Consider the following 19,831-nt stretch of genomic DNA (forward strand, 5'->3'; position numbering starts at 1 on the left):
AAAAAAATAATAAATAGCCAGGACCAGGCTGTGGCTTGTGGTAGAGCATGTACCTGGCATGCCTGAGGCCCTGGGTGGCAATCCCAGCACCATTAAAAATAAATAAATAGCTGCAAAAATGCCCTCCCAGTAGCCACAGGAGCACACACCTGACTTGTCATCTCCGTTCCCCCTTCCACCAGCAAAAACCTCTTGAGGGCACGGGAAGAGGGCACCGACTCCATGGACGTTTCCATGTGCCAGGATTGGCATCCTCTCAGCTGCTCGGCCATCAGTCCCCTGTCCCTTCAGGGCAGGGAGAGTCCCCCTTCCCTGGAAGCTCTCTCTCCACAGAGCCTGGGCATATTTCCTTGTCACCCTGAAGCTGTATGGGTAGGAGTGACAGACGACAGGGGAGACGCTGAGAAGGTGGCACTGAGGTCCTCCTACGAAGGAGCTAGCACCACCCTTGTCTGGGATACTCAGGGGGCAGGAATGAGGGGGACCCCTCAAGGGCTGAGATGAGGCTGGACAGAGACTTTTTGAGGAGGTCACAGAAGAGAGTAGCAGGTACAAAGTCCCATCTGAAGGCCAGGTGCAAGATGGAACCATTTGCAGAAGTCCTCTTGTGACAAGGGGCACAGGGAGGAAGAATAATGGCCCTCCAAGTCCTCCACGTCCTAATTGCTGGACCCTGTGAACATGTTAGGACACATGTCAAGGGGAATTAAGGTTGCAGCTGAGTGAAGGTCACTCCTCAGTGACCCAGAGATGGGGTGACGGCCCTCAATTATCTGAGTGGGTCCTCACCAAGAGAAGAGGAGGCAGAGAAGTTGGGTCAGAGCCACACTGGGCAAGAAGGACTCCACCCGCTGTGGCTGGCTGGGAAGACACAGGACGGGGCCAGGGCGGAGGAGTGTGGGCAGCCCCTCAAAGCTGGCCACAGAGGGGCTGCCCACAGCCAGGAAATGCATCCCCACCAGAGCTGTGAGGAAGGCTCCCACACGCCCTCCCTTTTCTTCGGCTCCAAGCCGGGGCCTGAGCCCAGGGAGCTGGGCTAAAAGTTGGGAGACCTGGGTTCCAACCCTGGCCCTCCTAACTTGCTCTTTGACCCTGAGAAGTCGTTTTTCTTCCTCTGGCTCAAGTTTTTCTGAAACATGACTTTGGTGCCCACCCACTGCCACCCTCCTGCGGCACCCCATGCTGGGGGAGGCTCCCAGCCTGGGTGAAAATCCCAACACCCACTTTCAGGGCCAGGTCCTCCCACTCCGGGTCTGACCCCCCATTTGCATTTTTATTCCTCCTCTAACTCAGCACAGGATTGGAACCAGGGATAATAAAAATGGCTCCCAGTTGATGAATGGATAAAGAAACCGTGGTATAGACACACCATGGGATATTACTCGGCATTGAAAGAAAATAAAATCAAGGCATTTGCAGGTAAATGGATGGAGCTGAAGAATATCATGCTAAGTGAAGTAAGCCAATCCCCAAAAACCAAAGGCCGAATGTTTTCTCTGATCAGTGGATTCATAATGGGAGTGGGGGGAGCATGGGAGGAAGGGAGGAACTTTGGATAAGGCAAAGGGGAGGGAGGGGAAAGGAGGGGGTAGGGGAGAAGGAAGGACGTGGAATGAGATGGCCATCATTACCCTAGGTACATGTATGAAGACAGAAATGGTGTGACTCTACTTTGTGTGCAACCAGAGACATGAAAAATTGTGCTCCCTTTGTGTGCTATGAATCGAAATACATTCTGCTGTCATGTATAACAAATTAGAACAAATGAACAAATTAATTAATTAAAAGAAAACAATGGAATAACACCTTTAATATGCTGTAAATAACTACAGGTCCATAATATTACACACAGCAAAGATATCCTCAAGGAGTGAAGGCAAAAATGAAGATGTTTTCAGACAAATAAAAATAAAAAATAAAAATGAATCCCGGAGGACAAACTCCTTGTTCAAAGAGGACATGGAAGACCGAGAAGTCAAGTAAATTTTCCAAGTCCACACAGCGAATTGGGGCAGTAGTAAACTCAGGTCAGACTTCCAACTAGGTTATTTTCCCCACACTAGGGTGTCTCCTTCAGGGAAACTTTTGTCCCAGAACAGTGTTGAGGTCAAGGGCAGGGGCTTGCTGTAGGCAGTTGTGGATTTGCATGCTGGGCCTTCACCACCAGAGGTTGTAAGCTTATGTTGATTTGGAAGCCATGGACATGTCTAATTCACAGGGTTATTTGGAAAATTAAATGAAATAGTGCCCAATGGCACGTAGCAAGCACTCCACACACGTCAGCTAACAGTACCGTTACTGACTGCCAGTGACTCAGGAAGCTGAGACAGGAGGATCTCAAGTTTGAGCCAGCCTGGACAACTTAGTGAGACTCTGTCTCAAAAATTAAAAAAGTAAAAAGGGGTAGGGATGTATCTCAGTGGTAAAGTGTCCCCAGGTCCATGGTTTATCCCTCAGCAGGTGTGTGCACGCGCACACACACACACACACACACACACACACAATGAGCTCTTATTAGATCCTAAAAATCCCAATCACAAACCTGAAAGTGAACAAGCTTGTGATTGTTATGTCCATTTTAATAATGAGGCCACTAAGGCCCAGAGAGGTCTCTTGGAGGCAAGTCAGTGGCAGAGTGAGGATTTGCGCCCTGCCTGTTGCCCACACAGATTTTTCCAGAGGGGCCAGTGTTCTTTTGTGCATACGAGAATGGCTGAGAAGCAGCCGGCTCTCTGCCCACCTGCTGCTGCAGGTACTGCGTGTGGAGTTTGGGGCTTGCTTCTCTGTCCCTAAGCAATCTAACCCGGCCTCCCCTTGCAGTATGTACCTGTCCCCATGGTGTGCCAGGTCCCTGTATTCAACAAACACCTAGAAAACCTGCCTGTCCCCAGACATCTGGTGTCTCTCCTGGAGACCAAGCCTTTCATTCCACGTTGAAGGACTCGCGGGAGCTAATGAGCCCTGCAGCCCTGGGGAGATGGGGAACCATGAGCAGGGCAGGGAGATGGGGAGAGAGGCTGTGGAGAGGAGGGAACCCGGGTCATGGGCACTCATGTTCTTGAGCAAAATGGGTTAGTGTGTGCCTGGGGACAGGGAACTGGATGGGAGATGGAGGCCAGGTGTTAAGGCTACACTGGAACAGGGAAGGAAAGGGTGGCCTCTGGGACTTCTCAGTGGCAGCCTCAGTGTCTCCCTAGCACAGGCCACAGTGAGCCAGGGTTGGGCCTTCTGGCCCAGGAAGTGGCAGGGAAGACCTGTCTTATGTCCAGGGGTGCCTGCCTTCTCTGCCAGGGCTAACTTGGATGCCCAGGAAGGAAGTCCTCTCTGCAAGCCCCAAGGCCATCTGCAGGGGTTTTGCAGTGTGTGACTTCCCACTGTCCTCTTGAGCCCCAACTCAGCAGATTTCCTAGCTAACATGGATCCTCTGTTCCCAAAAGCCAGCCCTGAGCAAGGCCCATGGGTTGCCCTGTGCATTGCCCCCTTGGCAAGGCAAATCACCCTGGAATTTCCACAGCAAGGTTTTTCCTTGCCCACTAGGGTGCTGCTCTCATAATCCCCCTGGTGCTACTCAGATCAGACTTCCTCCCACACCTCAGCCTTTCGGTCCTCCACATCCTGGTCGCCATTCCCCTCCACCGTTTCTTTTTCTGGTCATAAAATAGGGAAGCAGAGTCAAGTAATTTTGTACTGGGGATTGAATCCAGGGGTGCTTTATCACTGAGCTAATTCCCCAGACCTTTTTATTTTATTTTATTTTTTGTTTTGAAACAGGGTCTCACTAAACTGCTTAGGTCTTGCTAAATTGCTGAAGCGAGTCTTGAATTTGTAATCCTCCTGTCTCAGCCTCCTGAGTCGCTGGGATTACAGATGTGTGCCACTCTGCTGGGGGATACATTAATATATTTTTAAAACCAGATTTCTTGAAACTTTGTGAGGAGGATCCTGTCCATGTCAGAGATCTGTGACAGCAGCGTACAGTGGGTGCTCACCCCCACTCCTACTGGGGAGGAAGTCCCCAAACTTCCTATACTTTCCAAAGTACAGGGGCCTGAGGCTAGGGGACAGAGACAGTCTGCCCTCCTGAGAGCTCTCAGACTTTATTAAAAAAGAAAAAAAAATGAAATTAGGATCGTTGTTAAAGACTCAACACACCCAGGAACATGCCAGGAAAAAAATGTATCAGGACACATACACACACACACATGCAAGGAGCCTGAGATGAGCAATGGTTAATTTTAGTAGCACCCTGTGCAGGTGAAGAGGTGCGGGCCATTTGCCACCCCACTCAATCAGAGCCTGGGGACTGGGTGCAGCTCTGGAGGTCAGAGGCTCCTACTGGCATCTCTGGGCCACTAGCTGGGGGGCTGGGAGTGAGAGCAGCCCTGCCTCATGGACTGGGAGCCAAGAGAAAAGGTGCCAGCCCCACCTTGGGCATCTGCTGTGTTTGATGGGCAATGTCCCCAAAATGCTACAACATTTAAAACCTCTGTTGTGCCACTTTTCTGAGCCGTTTTTCCTTATCAAATCCATTCTTTTGGCCAAGTAGGGCTAATATGCCACACAGACGGGGAAAGCGATGGGGAAAGTGATTTGGGCCCGGAGGTTAAAATGGGTGTTGGCAGCTCCTGGAGGCCCCCAGCCAAAGCCCTGGGTCCGGCTGCGGCGGGGACGACCTCTCCGCCCGCACCGCACCTGCGCTCCTCAACCCCAGATGGCGCTGGAGAGGCCGCTCACTGTCACTCATGGGGGCGGGTGGGAGCTCAGAAATACTGACTTCTGATTGGCTGAGTTCAGTCTTGGTTTCTTTTCGCGTTCCAGCGGGTCTCGGGGAGGGCACCGGGGCACCCGAGGCTGAGCTGCGCGGTGCAAGTGTGTGTGTGTGTGTGTGTGTGTGTGTGTGTGTGTGTGTCGCGTTGTACCTTTTTTTCTGGCATGTCCTCTGGGTGTGTTCAGTCCTTAAGGGCAATCCTAATTTTATTTTTTTCTTTTTTTAAAGACATTTTGCTAAGTGTCTAATTAATTGATTTCCCCATTTTCATACACTTACAAGACATTTCATAAATTTACCCACCAGGGAAAATCCTTGCTGGGACCTGTTGATAATAAGGACATGGTTTCTTCATCAGGCAGCTGAGGTTCAGGGTCTCCCAGGCCTTCCCTCTTCATCTTTCCCTTACTCTTTGACTGTACGTGCATTACCAATAGAATTGTATTTGTGGTTGTGTTTTGTTTGCACGTTGGACAGTGTTTGTCAAGCTTCCACTATTTGGTGACTCTGGGTAAGGCTGCTTAGGGTCAGGAATGGAGCAGATATGGGCCCTGCCTGGCCTGGAGGAGCTTACAGACCACAGCACAATGGACACACACATTAAATACTTTAGAACCCTGCTAAGAGGAGGGGTGTGGTGGTGCATCCTGGGATCCCAGCAACTGGTAGGCTGAGGCAGGAGGATCCTACATTTTTAAGTCCAGCCTCAGCAACTTAGTGAGATCCTGTCTCAAAATAAAAGGACCGGAGATATATGGTTCAGTGGTAGAGCACCACTGGGTTCAATCTCCAGTATGGAGAAAAAAATAATACCCCCCCTGCTGAGGGCCCTAAAGGAGAAGTGGTGCGAGAGCAGCGGGGTTCTGAGGAAGGGCTGTGGTAAGTGCCGCCACAGCTGGAGAGCAGCTCTGCAGTTAGACTGACCTTAGAGCAGAGGGCCCAGGGGCTTCTTTGGGGAGTTCCAGGCTGTGGGGCAGACCAAGGGAGAGGCTGTCCTGGGTGCCCAGGGCAGCTGCGGGGGGGCTACTTGCCTTGTGTCTGGTCAGTACAGAGAAAAGCATTGGACCCTGTGTAACTTCCAGAATATTCCTTTCTTCTCCTGATAGAAAGCCATGTTTGGGACTGGATGTGATTGGGGACTGAAAACCCGAAAGGTTGTCAAAGGAGGACTGGCAAGACTACCAAAGACTCCAGGTGAAACAAAGGCCTGGAATCCAGAACATGGTGGAGTCCAGAGGGCAGGAGAGAGGCAGGATGGTGTTGGCCGGAGAGTGGATTAGCCGTTTGGAGAGTCTGGTTCAGGTGGCTGGCCGGGGTGGACCAAGGCCCAGAGAGTCATACACTGTCCTGGATTGGAGACCTACCAGAGGAATTTCCTGCCAAGTAAAATTGTGTGTTTCTCTTTGCTCACCTAAAAAAGTTGCCAGTTACTACAGAGGAGGGGCAGAGACCATGACCAACAAGAGCTCACACACCGTTGCCCCCTCCACTGCCCCCCACTCCAGGCCCATGACTCAACTCTCAAATTTCCACATGCTTTTCCCCCCCAGAGCCCTTCCCACCTCCTAGCTTTACACAACTGCTTATTGTCTATCTCTTGTATGGGAACGTAAGCTTCCTGAGGGCAGATGCCTGTCATTATTCTTTGCTGTTTTCCTAGGGCCTAGAATATGGCCGGCACATAGTAGGTGCTCAAGGAAATACTCTTGAATGACTGAATGAAGCAGATGCTTCCTGGTCTGCAGCGAAGGCTCCCTCAGTCTAGTGTAGGGTGCACAGAGCACATGATCCCTGGCAAAGACAGGGCTGTCCTTAGTTTGGAGGAAACTAGCCCATTTGTCGCAAACTAGCGAAAAAGATTCAGATAGGACCTTGTGCTTCAGAGTCTGGAAATAGTAGACCCCAACCCCCAGTGAGGAGCAGCCAGGCCAGGGAGAGCTACATGTGTACGTGGTGATGGGGCTGAGTTCTGGAAGGTGGCCCTCCTGGCCCTAACCTGGTACTCCTGGACCAGCCCCAGGGATGTTTTTTTCCGTTGTCTGAAGACGGTAGCTGGGGCAGAAGTGTGGCTCAGTGCTCTGGGCCCCTCCGTCCCCTGAAGGTGGTCCTTCTGTGTCTGTAGGGGAGATGAAGTGGTGCCCGAGCCTGAGCACCCTCACCAGTCTGGGGAGACGCCACTGGGGTGACTGAGCCACTTGGGACTGGGCCCGGGGATCAGTCCCCAGCAGCACCAGGAGCCTGCATGACATCAGTGCAGCATGGCCTTTGAGTCATGAGGCCTGGCCAGTGTGGCCTGGCGTGGCCTGACCTGAACTGCAAGCCGGAGGGGGAGGCAGACACGAGTGTCAGAGGAAGGAACGGGAGTAGCAGGGACAGAGCTGAGCAGTTGCTGTGTGCCCAGCCTGGTGCCTAACAACCGTCTAGAGTGGAATGATCTTTGTTTTATAGTTGCAGAGAGGAAGGCTGTGCCCTGTCTGAGGTCACACTCTTGAGAGGAGCAGCAGCGTCAGGATTTAAAGGCAGGCCTGACTGTCCCCAGAGCCCAAGCTGCTCCACTGAAACCCACAGCTGGGTAGGAAGCTCAGGGAAGTCCCCGGCTCCCGACAAGGAGGCCGCCGGCCTCTGAGAGAGCAGAGGCAGAGGCACAGCCATCCTGGCGAGGCAGAGAGGGCAGCTTAGCAGGGGCCCTGCAGCTGCAGGCTCACAGGAAGAGGAGCAGAGAAGGTCCAAAAGGATAAACCAAGGCGTGAGGTGGCAAAGATTGGCCAGGCTCAAGGTGGCCTGAGGTGGATGACTTGGGGACCAAAGCTGGAGCAGGGTCACACAAGAGTAAATACCCCCAGGAGTTGGACAGGTCACATCCCAGGGCAGGTGAGGAGGGGGGCAGGAAAAGACAGAGGGACAAGCAGGAGGCTGGAACCGAGAGGACTGAGCAGGGCCCGGAGCCCACAAGCCCAGGCCCAGGGCATGCTGCCAGGACCCTATCTTTCTAGGCAGCTGGGGAGGGATGTGTTGGGGACACCAGAGGGTCATAGGCCCTGGGCTCAGGCACTGGCTCCCGTGTGGATACCATGTGATCTTTTGCCTCCTCAGCCTCTTGGAGCTCCTCCTGCAGACGGGCATCCCTCTGCACCATCCTAAACCACACACCATTAGCCGCACTGGAAAGCAGCTTGGACCAGTCCGTATGGTCATTAGGTTCTGCGTCTCATTTCCAGGCCAGCGCACCCCCTGGCGTGGGCTCACTCAGGATTGTCCAACACGACCTTCCAGTTCCTTCCTCCATGTTTCACTCCGTGGGCACATCTGGGCACAGGTATAGCTCTTTGGGGTGTTCCCAAGTGAGAAGATCCTCCATGGTCACAGCCACAGAGTGCAAAATTTCTTCTGGGGACCACGGTGATTGGCCTACCTCCCGCCCACCCAGCCAGGGCCTCACGCAGCCTGAGGTGATGGTTCCTTGCTCGGGTGTACAGCTCCAGTGCCTCAGCACTGGGCAGAGTGAGTGGGGTGTCACTCAGGAAACCAGGTGTTGGCAGGTGGATTCTTCTCTTTTAAAAAAGCAGTGAAATACTATTATTATCTGTAAACTTCGTTCAGACACTATGGTAGCTTTCACAAGTGTTAACAGACAGAAATTTAATCTACTCTATGTGTATCTATATTTAATGAACGATTTTGCTTAAAAGCACTCATTTTAGTCCCCAGGGAGCTTAGAGAACATCGTATTCCGTGTTGTGAGGACACCTGAAGACTGTCACTACCCCTGCCCTGGGGAGCTTGCAGGAAGCTCAGGGAGCGAGAGGAACACCAGGGCCTAGCTCAGTGGGGATGAAGCTCAATGGCAGGACCCAGGCCTACCACACTCGAGGTCCTTCATTCCATCCAGAACCAAAACCCAAAAAAACAACTCCAGGGCCCAAGTCCTACGTGAGGGAGTGCTCAGTGACATGAATGGAGAATAGTGTTTCAAGGAGGTGACAGGCGGGGCTGTGTACAGCTAAACTCACAACTGTGACCATGCAGAAGGGTGTCTTCACCTCATGCTCTTCCTCGATTGCCCGTTTCTCTAAAACCACCTCTCCTTTCTTGCTTTGAACACAGGGTCACCCTGGACAGTCATTACGAAGCCTGCTGTCACTATGGGGTAGCCCAAGGACACATCTTCCAGGAACACCATCCTTCGGCATTTACCTATGCAAATGTTACATTGAGCAAAGTAGCACAGTCCGCATGTAGATTGGGGTGTGGGGCTTTTGCCTCTGGAGTTCCCCCGGTTTGAGTGATGGCAGCAGAAGGATCCAGTGAGCAGGTGCCAGGAGCAGCTGACGGGGACCAGAGGAGCTGACTCAGCAGCGAGGCTCTCCTGGTCGCATGCAGAAGCAGCACAGTAAGGGGGGTGGGGAGCAGAACAGTGAGGGTGTGGAGGTTCCCCCAGAAGTTTGGTTGTCTCAGCTGAGTTCTCCTCAGAGCCCGAGGGCGGCTGCCTGGGAAAGGCCAGGGGTTTTCTCAGGTGTGGCCTTGAAAGATGCATCGAGGGCCACAGGGAGGCAGCCCTAGAACACAGGGCGGCAGGCAGCAAGGCAGGTGGGCATCTGAGGGACTGCAGAGGGTTCCCAGCTGACCTGTGGGAACTGTGGGAGCAACAGAGCTAACTTTTCCAGGGATCCTGTAGGGCTGGATCTTGCTGTGAAATTTTCTGCTGTCTCACCATTTCCAACCCATTAAATTGTTTATAAAACCCCTTTGAGGCCAACAAGTTAAGACTTTGGACCACACTCCAATGGATGCCCCAGGCAGCAAGCAGCACCCGCTTCCCTAGCCTGTTCACAACCCAGCTCCCAGGGTGGCGGACCCTAGGCACTCCTTCCCCAGAGGGCAAAGCTGGCAAATGACTTGGGACAGAAGCCAGGGTCACCTGCATGGGGTCACCTGCATACCCTCAACCCCGTGAGATTTCAGCTTTACTCTTCCCAGCCTTTGCCACCAACTTCTTTTCTAGCTAGACACCCTTCCCAGCCTGGTGTCCACGGTGGCCAGGATGAGGGGCAGGCGAAGTAATGCCTTTGTATTAGGCCACCCCAATCCTGGGCCCACATTGCCACAGGAAGGAGCCCAGTCTTAAGCCTCCCAAGGCCTGGCTCTGGTTTGGAGAGTTGAAATAGAGCCCTGTCCTTCTCCCCCAGTGAGACTGTGGGCTGCGTCCTGAGCAGCCCTCTGCGTCTTGCTTTGCCTTTGTCATTTTTAAGGTAAATCCACGAAGAGATGTATTTATTTGCTTTGCGTGTGCTGTGGTTGAGTTGATTTTGTTTTGACACATTGGTTCAAAATAAGACTGACCCTTTGGAAAATCAACTTGTTAAAGCCATTTACTCAGCTTCAGCTCGAGGGGCTTAATTGAAAACAGCTGAGGCACACTGACATCACCACAGGCCTCCAGACTGAAAGGGACCTCAGAGTTGTGCGGGCTTGCGAGTGACAGCGCAGCTTCAAAGGCAAGAGCCAGCAAGGCGAAGTTGTATCCCGGGAGGAAGGTTTTCCTTCAAAAATAGTTCCTTTGGTGTATTTTTTTTTTTTAATAAAGATACTAAAGGAGCTGACAAGGCATATTTAAGACCATGCAAGAAAAGCAGGAAACAGGAAAAGAACTCACTGGAACTGTCTAACAGCAGCCTTGGCAGGGCTGTGGGTGAGTTCATATAACTGGACAGCATGGTTTCTGCTATTTCGTATTTTGCTACAATTTGATTTGCTTCCACTTGGATTCTTCCTCCCTTGGCACTTTTCTGTGCCCTGTGCTTGGTAATTAGCAAGCATCACTTGCATGATTGCCTTTTACACCCACACCCCACTGCAGGCTGCAGGCCCCAGAGGGCGTGGCAGCCACCGCTGACTGGGGTCCAGGATCTAGTGCTCTTGGTGTGGAGGCCAAGAACACTCTCATTGGGGCTGGGGATGTGGCTCAATCAGTAGCGCGCTCGCCTGGCATGCGTGCAGCCGGGGTTCGATCCTCAGCACCACATACCAACAAAGATGTTGTGTCCACCGAGAACTAAAAAATAAATATTAAAAATTCTCTCTCTCTCTCTCCTCTCTCACTCTCTCTTAAAAAAAAAAAAAAAGAACATTCTCATTTCAGTGCAAGTGCCTGCTTACCCCACCAACTTTGCAGAGGTTCCCCTCTGTTTGGCCAGATTAGTCCAGATCAGTCACTGGATGGCACACTTCTGGGAGGTTGAATGCCACGTGTATGGGGGGCATGTGACACGAGCGTCACAGTCAGGTATGGGGAAAGTCAGGTAAGTAGAAGCATCACCACTATCAGTTAATGAGGATGCTGGGAGTGGAGGGGAGTGGGCAAATGCTCATTTAGCTGGAGGCCAGGATACAGTGTGCCATCTAGCATTTTCTCCTGAACCTGTGAAGGTTCAGGGTGATCCCAAGTAGCAGGACCGGTTCCCTAGATGCACGTTGGCAACAGGAAGCCTGGGAAGCCTGAAGGAGCTCCTCTGCCCCTCCCTGGTGGCCTTGGCCCCTCCGACTGCCTTGGAGTCAGCTCCCTGGGCTGTCCAGATGGTTCCTTCACCCTCTCACATCCTACGACTCCGCTTGTTCTAACCCTGAAGAGGCTGGGGAAATGTCACAGCCTCTCTGGGGCTAATGATTACATTCCTATTCTCCCCTCACAGGTGTGGGGTGGGGTGTTGGTAGAGCCAGCAAGTGTGAAGCCTTGATTAGGGCTGAGAGATCCCTCAGAGGGTAAGGAACCCCAAGACCTTCCATTCCTGCAAAGCAGTTGAGGACCCTGGACGTTAGCATCGGTTCCTGTGAGTGGCTTCCTGAGGCACAGTGGGCCTGGTGAAAGACCACCTTGCTGAGTGGGAGGCTGACAACCTCCCCACCTTCCCCCTTCCTACTGAAGGGAGTTAATATGCAGAAAGAACTAAGGACAGTGCCAGGCCCAGAAATCCTGCTCAATCAATGTCTACTGGCCATGGAGACGCACTGTGGTTTAAATATGGAAACTCACGTTGAAATGTGGTCCCCAGTGTAACATGTTGAGAGATGGTGGGATCTTTAAGGTGATTAGACTGCTAAGAGGGATTAATGCCGCTCTCATAGGGCTGGATTAGGTGCAGCAGGAGCAGGCTGGCAGACAGCAGGGCTGCCCCAGTGAGTGTTTATACATACTCCTGGCTCTTCTGCTCTTCCCCCATGTTAGGCTGCAGCAGGAGGCCCTTGCTAGATGTGGCTGTCTGATCTTGGACTTCCAGCCTTCAGGACCATGGGATAAATCTTTCCTTTATGAATTACCCAGTCTAGGTATTCTGTTACAGCAACTGAAAATGCACTAAGATAAGGCAGTATTTCCCAGTGGTCAGACACCTGTGATGACAGCCTGCCTGGATTCAAACCACTTCCTGAGTCCCTCATTTCAGTTGCCTAATCTGGTCATAGGGGACTCAGGCGAGGTCGAAACAGTGCTGGCATATGTAAGTGCCACCTGGGTCCTCCGGGGCTATCATTTCTACCTTCTCATAGCATTTGTTTTCCTAGAACCCATATTTTGGGAAAAACAAAGTCAAAATAAAGCCAATTGGCTGACATGTACAGGTTGAGTTGCACAGGAGAAGGGTAGGCCCGAAGGTGGAGGTGGTGTTGGGAATTAGAGACATTATCTTGGTTAAGATTTAAGAAGTACATCAGTGGTGTTCTTCCACCATTGTGGCCTTCAAGATGGAAAATCAGGCTCCACTAAACCAACTGGCTGCACACTGCACTCTTTACCTAAGCCATCTCCCTGCTCTTCCCCCAAATTGGAATATTCTTTTTCCTTGAAATTTTGCGGAAATTCGACTACATTAGCAGTTGGAGGTCGTGAGACATGGGAACATCAGAGTCAAGCAGACAGGTGCAGCTGTGTCATCTTAAGGAAGGCACCTATCTCTCAGAGTCTTGTTCCCCTGGGAATTGATAAGCCTACATCTAGCTTTGTGAAGCAGATGACATTAAATGACACCTGGCACACAGCAGGCACTTAGCATATGCCCATTTCCTTTCCCGTTGCAGCAAAAGCCTTTGAAGAAGCCCTCTTGTTCTGGTCAGCTAGCAATACTCAGCAAACCCGAGGCACACATATCTCACAGGACAATTGTGTGTGAGTCTCTCTCTCTCTTTTTTTCCCCTTTGGCACTGGGAGATTGGATCTAGGGGTGCTTTACTATTGAGGTACATGCCCAGCCCTTTTTATTTTTAAATTCTGAGAAGGGGTTTTCTGAGTTGCTGAGACTGGACAGTGCTCTCTGGCTTGGGGCCTTGGTACTGGTGGTCGTTTCTGAGCCTCTAAGTTCCCGTCCAGGGTGTGCCCAGGTGTGCTGGGAGGGAAAGCCTTTTCTGATGGGAGTGTGTGTGCACAATGTGGCTAGAATGACCTTGTCCCAGGGAGCTATCACCCCTCCACAGGACAAGCAGGGGAATAAAGATCCAAGCTGCATCATAAAATGTGAAGAGGAAAAGGCCAGTGAGGAGCCAGGCGGGGGCCATGGGCAGGTTAGGGTGGGGGCTTCGGTAAATAGGAACGTTAAACAAGGGCCCCTCGCAGCTCCACCTTAGCTTATCCTGCACCGTGTGCTGTGCAAAGTTTGGCTCCAGAGGCCTCTCAGTGACCCCAATCTAATTCTGCCCACTCTCCCGCAATGGCTGAAGGCAGCAAGATAAGCGGCCTCCTTGAACGAGGCAACCTGCAGGAAATCCGGTCAGCCCCCTGAGGGTGCAGCTGAGTGCGGACGGCTGAGCGAGGGTGGGTGTGGCGAGGAGGGAGGGGCCGGGCAGATAAGAGCCTGGGGGGGGAGGCGTGGGGGGCAGGCCTGCCCTGGGAGTCCGAGAAGGGGTACCCAGGCCTAGATAATGAAGCCCCTGGTGGAAAGCAAGTGGGGATATAATTAGGGTAAAATCCAGAGCTAATGAGCTGTGGCAGCAACAGGACAAAGGAATTAATTGTGCCGAGCCCAGGGTGCAGCATGAGGGAATGTGCCCGACCCTGCCTCCCGGCCGGGTCCTCCCGGGTACAGTGCAGGCCGGCGGAAACCCTTCCTGTCTTCAGCTCATCCCTTTGCCTTCTCTCCTTCCTGCTCCCCTGTTTGGCCCGTGTCCCTCCTTTCACCCTGCTGTTCCCTTCCTCCGAGCTGGACTCTGGGCTCCCAGGGTGGGCTGGGTGGTGAAGGGTGAAACTAGGATGGTTGCCTAGGCAATGAGAAAAATAGGGCAAACACCAAGCAGAGACCAGCGGGAAGAGAGGGACCAGAGGAGGGCAGGCGTCCCACCAGCTCCCTCCCAGCCAACACCGGCGGCTCCTGCTCCTGGGCCCAGAGCCGTCCTCCTCCTTCTCGGTCCACCCTCCTCCTCCCCAGCAGATCCAGAGCGTTTTCTTTTAGGAGACCACCCTGGCACGGAGCCCTGAGGAGGCAACACTTAGCAAGGCCAGGGACCACGGAGGCCGCTGGTCCCCTAGGGGCAGCTCTCCGACTTCACAACTAATTGTTGCCAGGTTTTGTGGAGAAGGGACAGCTGTAGGGCCTACTCTGGGGGGTGGGGAGCACACCAGGTCTGGGTGTGGAGGCTGCAGACCCAGGACCCAGACAGGATGTGCTCTCTGTTAGGGGGTGGGTGCCTGGTATGCAGGATGCCTTTTTTGGAGGGGAGGGCAAGAGACTACGGTCTTGGGACCAGGTCATGGTGGTGGGGACAGTGATTCATGAGCCTGTCGAGCTAGATACTCTGTTCAATTCCAAGGGTCAGGTCCTGGGTCTAAAGCTTTGCTCGCCTCAGGCAAAACTGCAACTGCCGGCCTACACTGCCCAAGCCAGAGGGCCTCATGGGCCAAACCCAAACTGGGTGGGCTGTAACTCAAGAGCTCTGAGAGCTTGGCAACGGCTGGAAGGCCGGCTTGCTTTCGGACAGGTTTTTCTGTTACCTAGTTAAGGACTCTGGTTGGGCTGAAGCAGATCCAGGCTATCATTGGTTATGAATGGTAATTAACTCGTTACTAGTGAGCAACAAGCAGAGGCTCCGGGGGCCACGGAGTCTCTGTCAGCCATGACTCTTAAACTCTCAGGGCCTCACTCTGCCCAGGCTCCCCTCCTTTCATAAGCCCAAAGACCAACACTTGTAAGTGACTGGAACAGACTTAGTAGTGACCGTGTCCATCTCCTCCTTTGAGTGGCCTCACTTTGCACCTACTGTCCGGAGTCTGAGGTCAGGGCGCAGTCCCAGCTCCTCCAAGTTCACCCCTCATCTCAGTTACACATTCAGACAGGGCTTCAACCTTAATCTCCAAAACCCTGGACTCGGTGAGGCCTGAAGACTTGAGGAAAGGCTTTGCACTGAGCACACAGTTTGTGCTCATTAGTATCCTCGTGGGCAGATGCCAGCCCTGCTTCCTCTTTTAGCAGTGACAGGCCTCATTCACTATGAAGACAGCTATCTGGTGTTGGCCTCTTCAGAGGCTCCAGGACCCTGGCAAGTCTTGGCTCCCTGAATTTCAAAATGAAAGAACCCATCATCCATCCAAACTTTCAAACTGGTAAACCAATTCTGCTTTCTAGAGCTGGTACCCACTCTTTGTATGCCTCAGTCCTACCCTGGTTGGCTGTCCCCTTCGAGTAGGTGGAAGAGAGATGGCGCCAGTAAACTCCCTGTTTGCAGATATGTCCATGCAGGGGACACTCCAAGCCCACCACCCACAAAGACTTGCTTTCCCAGGCTTGGCTTAGTATGCAGAAAAGGCATCAGATCCCTGGGCCTGCTGCTATTCCTAAGTGGGCGGATTTGTAGCATATAGCTTAGCTTCTCTAGAAATCATTCTCTCCCAGCTCATGACCAGGGGAGATGGAGTCCAAATGTTTTTTTTTTTTTTTTAGTGTGAAAGATAGTATTTTATTCTGGGGAAAGCATTGTGGGGTAGAAGCTCTAATTGTGAGGGGTAGGCACCTACACACCCTCTCTGTTATCCCTCCTATGCCAGGGATCCATTAACATGCCCCATGCTGAGACTGCAGACTTACAAATGACCTGCCTGTCACTGGACATCTGCGATGGCGTTCTCTGCAACTTAAAGGCTTTGCCTTCATGCTGCCCCCATCCTCTTTCATGTCTGAGAAGGTATTATTGATTATTGGAGACCAATAACAGAGTCTGAGGGCCACCAGGACCAGAACACATTCCCCCAGGGCCCTAAGTCAAGAAGTGGGACTTACTCTTTTTCTTCTTCTAGAATAGACAACTGACCCTGGCCTTCTGCTTGACTGGCGATGGCTTCTGCACAAATGTGATTTATTTATTTTGTCCTCCTAAAAATGTCATGCAGTGGTCCTCCCACTGTGGTCTTTTAGATCAACAACACAACATCACTTGGTAACTTGCTAGAACTGAAAATTCTTTGGTTTCAGCCCAGAGCTACAGAATCAGAAATTCTGGAGGCATGACCAAACCATCTCTGTTTCAGCCCCCCCCCAGGGGATTCTGATGCTTGCTCAAGTTTTAGCACATTGCCTAAGAGCTCCAGGTAGAAAAACTTATTTCATTTCTGATCCACACAGAGACCTTGTCCAGGGCTGTGTGGTTTGTAGCCACAGTGTCTTCCCAAGTCAGGCAGGCCACCTACCAAGCTTCTGACCCCTTAGAGTGCAGAGACCATAAGCCAGACATGAAGAGTGACTCTTCACGAGCCCTTGTCTTCCAGGAGGTGCAGCTGAAGTCAGATGGCTCTAGGCATTGCCATGGCAACTTCACCTTTCTGAAACTGTGGGCACCAGGAACAGGAATTAAGCGGTGTGGGAGAAGAGAGTCTGCCATTGGATAAAGCATAATCAGCAGATGAGGTGTGACAATAAATAGAAACTCAGGATGGCTGGGACTTATGGTCCAGGGTTTGCCAGGGGGTTGTGCTTCCTCAAGGCCCAGGATCCATCTGGTTCCTCTCCAGGGTCTTCACAGTCACAAAACAGCACCAACCCCCAGTGCTGCAGGACAGCCTGACTCCCCCAGGGTTCATGGAGATGCTGACAGTAAATGCCTCTCAAAAGATATCAACCTGGGTTAAATTGGGCTCCTAAATGGCCATGGAGCAATTAAGAAGAAAAGTGCTGCTACATCAGAATGACCACCTGGGTTCCGAGTCAGGGCTGAGGAAAGGAAACCAGCTTCAAACTTCCAATGTGGATCTTGGCCTGAAAGCAGATGCCAAGAAGCCATGAGGCACCTCAGGGGCATTAGACAATAGTGGATATTCTAACTAAAAGAAATCAACAATGGCATGTTCAATGTCCAAAATACTGGCATCAGGGTATCCTCAACCCCATCACTATCCTCTCATTACCCTCCAGGGCTGGTCAGCAGTAAGTGCTTAGAAGATCTGAGCTTCTCCTACAGGCAAACACTGCTCCTTCCCAGAGACAGGAAGAGAGCAAGAGAACCTGCAGACTGGTCATTGGCCCTGAGGGGCCCAGGGGATGCTGCCTATGCACCACACACACCTCAGCTGGCCTGAGCACTCAGCTGCTCTGGAGACACTAGTGTTTTGAGTCTGAGTGTTCCTTTAACCCTTTCTGCTCTGGAAGAAGGAAGCAGCTCACATGAGGAGTCAGGAGATGGGATTCAACCCTGTTCTCAGGGGAAAGGTATATAGTGTGAGATGTCAGGATCATGGGGGGAAGCAGTCCCTCAAGAGTGTCCTCTCAGAGACTGTCATATCTTCATGCATAACCTCATACTGGTGGGCACTGAGTGTCCCCAGAACTTTCCATGTGTTTGTGTTCACCCTTCCCCCCTGTGGCCTTCCAGGCAAGTTAGGATGCCTTTCCCCTTTTTCCTGAAAGTGTGGAAACCTTTTTACCTTTTTCCTTTTCTTTACCCAAGCCCCTGCTTTACCCCACGCAGTGTGGGTGAGGCAGGCTTCCTACTGGGGCTTGGAGGAAAGGTGTCTTTTTCACAGATGAGCAGGAGCCATCTCCCGTCTCCTTTTCCTCTTTCCCCTCACATAGCTGCAGCCCCCATGCCCCTCATATCTAGTAGTAGGACACCAAGAACCTGGGCCCAGCAAGGCACCCCACTTCCACGTCTCCAGCCTTGACCTCTGTTAGAAATGGGAATAACTGAGGCAGAACCAGGTGAGAGGCTGCGAGTTAACATCCACCCTTTGTTCTGTCCCAACGGGTCCTTTTCGCGGTGCTCTTGGGACTCTATCCATGTGAGGTCACAAGTCCAGCCCAGTGGCTCTGCACATACCTCAAAGCCAGGGCAGGGGTCTGCAGAGGTGGTGGTGGTGGGGGCAGCCAGTTGTGGGGCCTCTCGCTCCATTCCAGTCACTGCCCTTTATAAATATTTATAGCAACTCCTCTACTAAAAATAACATCCTGGAGCCCAGGGAGCAGAAAAATATAGATGAAAATCACCGGGAATTGGACTTGATCACGTGTGCCTGAGCCGCACGGAGCCCCAGGGAGAGGCTGCGCCTCTGGCAGCGCGCCCCCTGGCGGTCGCCCCCGTCTCGCCCCGCGCTGGGCTCTCCGCCCCGCCTCCTGGCTGCAGAGCCGCAGCATCTCGCTCGGCGGGGCGGAAGCCTCGGCAGTGCGAGAAAGGAAGGCGGCTATTTATAGCACTACCATTGAGGCCAGGGTGTGAACGTCTACAGCGTTGAGCAAGGCCTGCAGCTTTCTTTTGCATAGACGGAAGAGAACCTGTTGGTTTTTAAAGGTCAAAGGTAAGGAGGAAACTTGTGCCTCCACTCTAGGGCGCATACCACGTGTTGGCCAGACGCCAGATCCATCAGGTCACACACACACAAGGGCTTAGAGCTTTTCTTTTCTCTTTTCAACCTCCCGGAAAATTCCTGATGCAGAGATGAGACCATGCCCGGAGGGGAGTAATGAAGATGCTAGTACATGCAGGGCTGCGCAGGGGAAGGCCCACCAGCTGCGGCTTTGCTCCAGGCAGGCCCTCCCCACTTCCCACCGGTTTGGCTCCCCTCTCCCTGGCGATGGAGTGACGTCTGACAGCCTGCAAGCCGGGTCCAGGTGTGCAGCAGAAAGATGGATAGGAATGTGCCTCTGGGGGAAGACCGTGCCTTGGTAGTGTTGGTGCCAGCTTGCCACGTCCTCTGTGCCTGTGCAAGACAGACTCACCATTAGTCACCCGCACCACTTTGGCCTGGGGCAAACACTGCTAACAGCTGCTCTGAACAAGCTCATCTGCAGGGAGGGGCTGTGGGGCTCTAGGGGTGAAGTGGATTCTCTGAGATGGGGCCTAGGGTCTTCTGCAATCATTGCTTATGTCACAGGGTCAGGCAACATTTCCATGGAAGAACTGGGTTCGCAATGACAGGTTTGGAGTGCGGTTGATTCTTGGGAAGAATTGTGGCTGAGCAAAGTAGAGAGGATGCCAAAGCACCTATTAATACTGAGGAAGACAGGAGGGAAGGCTTAGCTTCCGTCCAGTAGAGAGCAGAACTGGTAGCCTTTTCATCTCACTCTAAGTCAGTTTTTCAAACCTCCTGATGTGGGTCAAAGAGGACAGTGGCACTGAGCTCCTTGGTGTAGGCCTTGGTTTCCTTTTCTGTATCAAGAGGGGGTAGGCCAGGCGACGACAGCACCCGTCCCTTCTACTCCAGTTCCTCTGCCCCAGGGAGAGGGGCTCTGGCAGGCTCCTGCAGGCCAGTCAGTTCCCGACTTCCCCAGGGAGCTGTGGTGCCCGGGCTTGTTTTGGAAGGGCCTCACCTGCATGTGCATGGCAAGTTCAGGGAGAAGCTGCTCTGCTCTCCAAGACCCTGTGGCTGCATTTCCAGGGCACGAGAGAACACCAGATGCTTGGGGACTGGCATCTGCAGCATGCACCGGCTGACCCACGCAGGCTGAAACTGCAGGGAGGTGTGTGTGGGGAACGTAGCCCTTGGGGACCTGGTCTGGGTGGGAGGGAGAGGTTGGGTCTGGCCTGGAGGCAGTTCCAGGGTGACACTACTTGGAAAGGTCTTAACGAAAACTTCTGGATCCTGGGACTGAGGCCCTGGCT

The 19,831-nt window shown here is 52.6% G+C and overlaps 1 protein-coding gene across 1 annotated transcript in view; it reads right to left on the reverse strand.

Moving 5' to 3' along the window:
* Positions 1 to 18,876: 18,876 nt before the first annotated feature.
* Dtnb (dystrobrevin beta) overlaps positions 18,877 to 19,831 on the reverse strand; it is a 228,612-nt gene continuing 227,657 nt past the window's right edge. The window contains exon 21 of the mRNA XM_026389833.2: positions 18,877 to 18,929. The gene's annotated coding sequence lies outside the window, so the exon portion shown is untranslated. The remainder of the gene's footprint in view (positions 18,930 to 19,831) is intronic.

Source organism: Urocitellus parryii, chromosome 12 (assembly GCF_045843805.1).
Source record: "Urocitellus parryii isolate mUroPar1 chromosome 12, mUroPar1.hap1, whole genome shotgun sequence".
Lineage (NCBI taxonomy): Eukaryota > Metazoa > Chordata > Mammalia > Rodentia > Sciuridae > Urocitellus > Urocitellus parryii.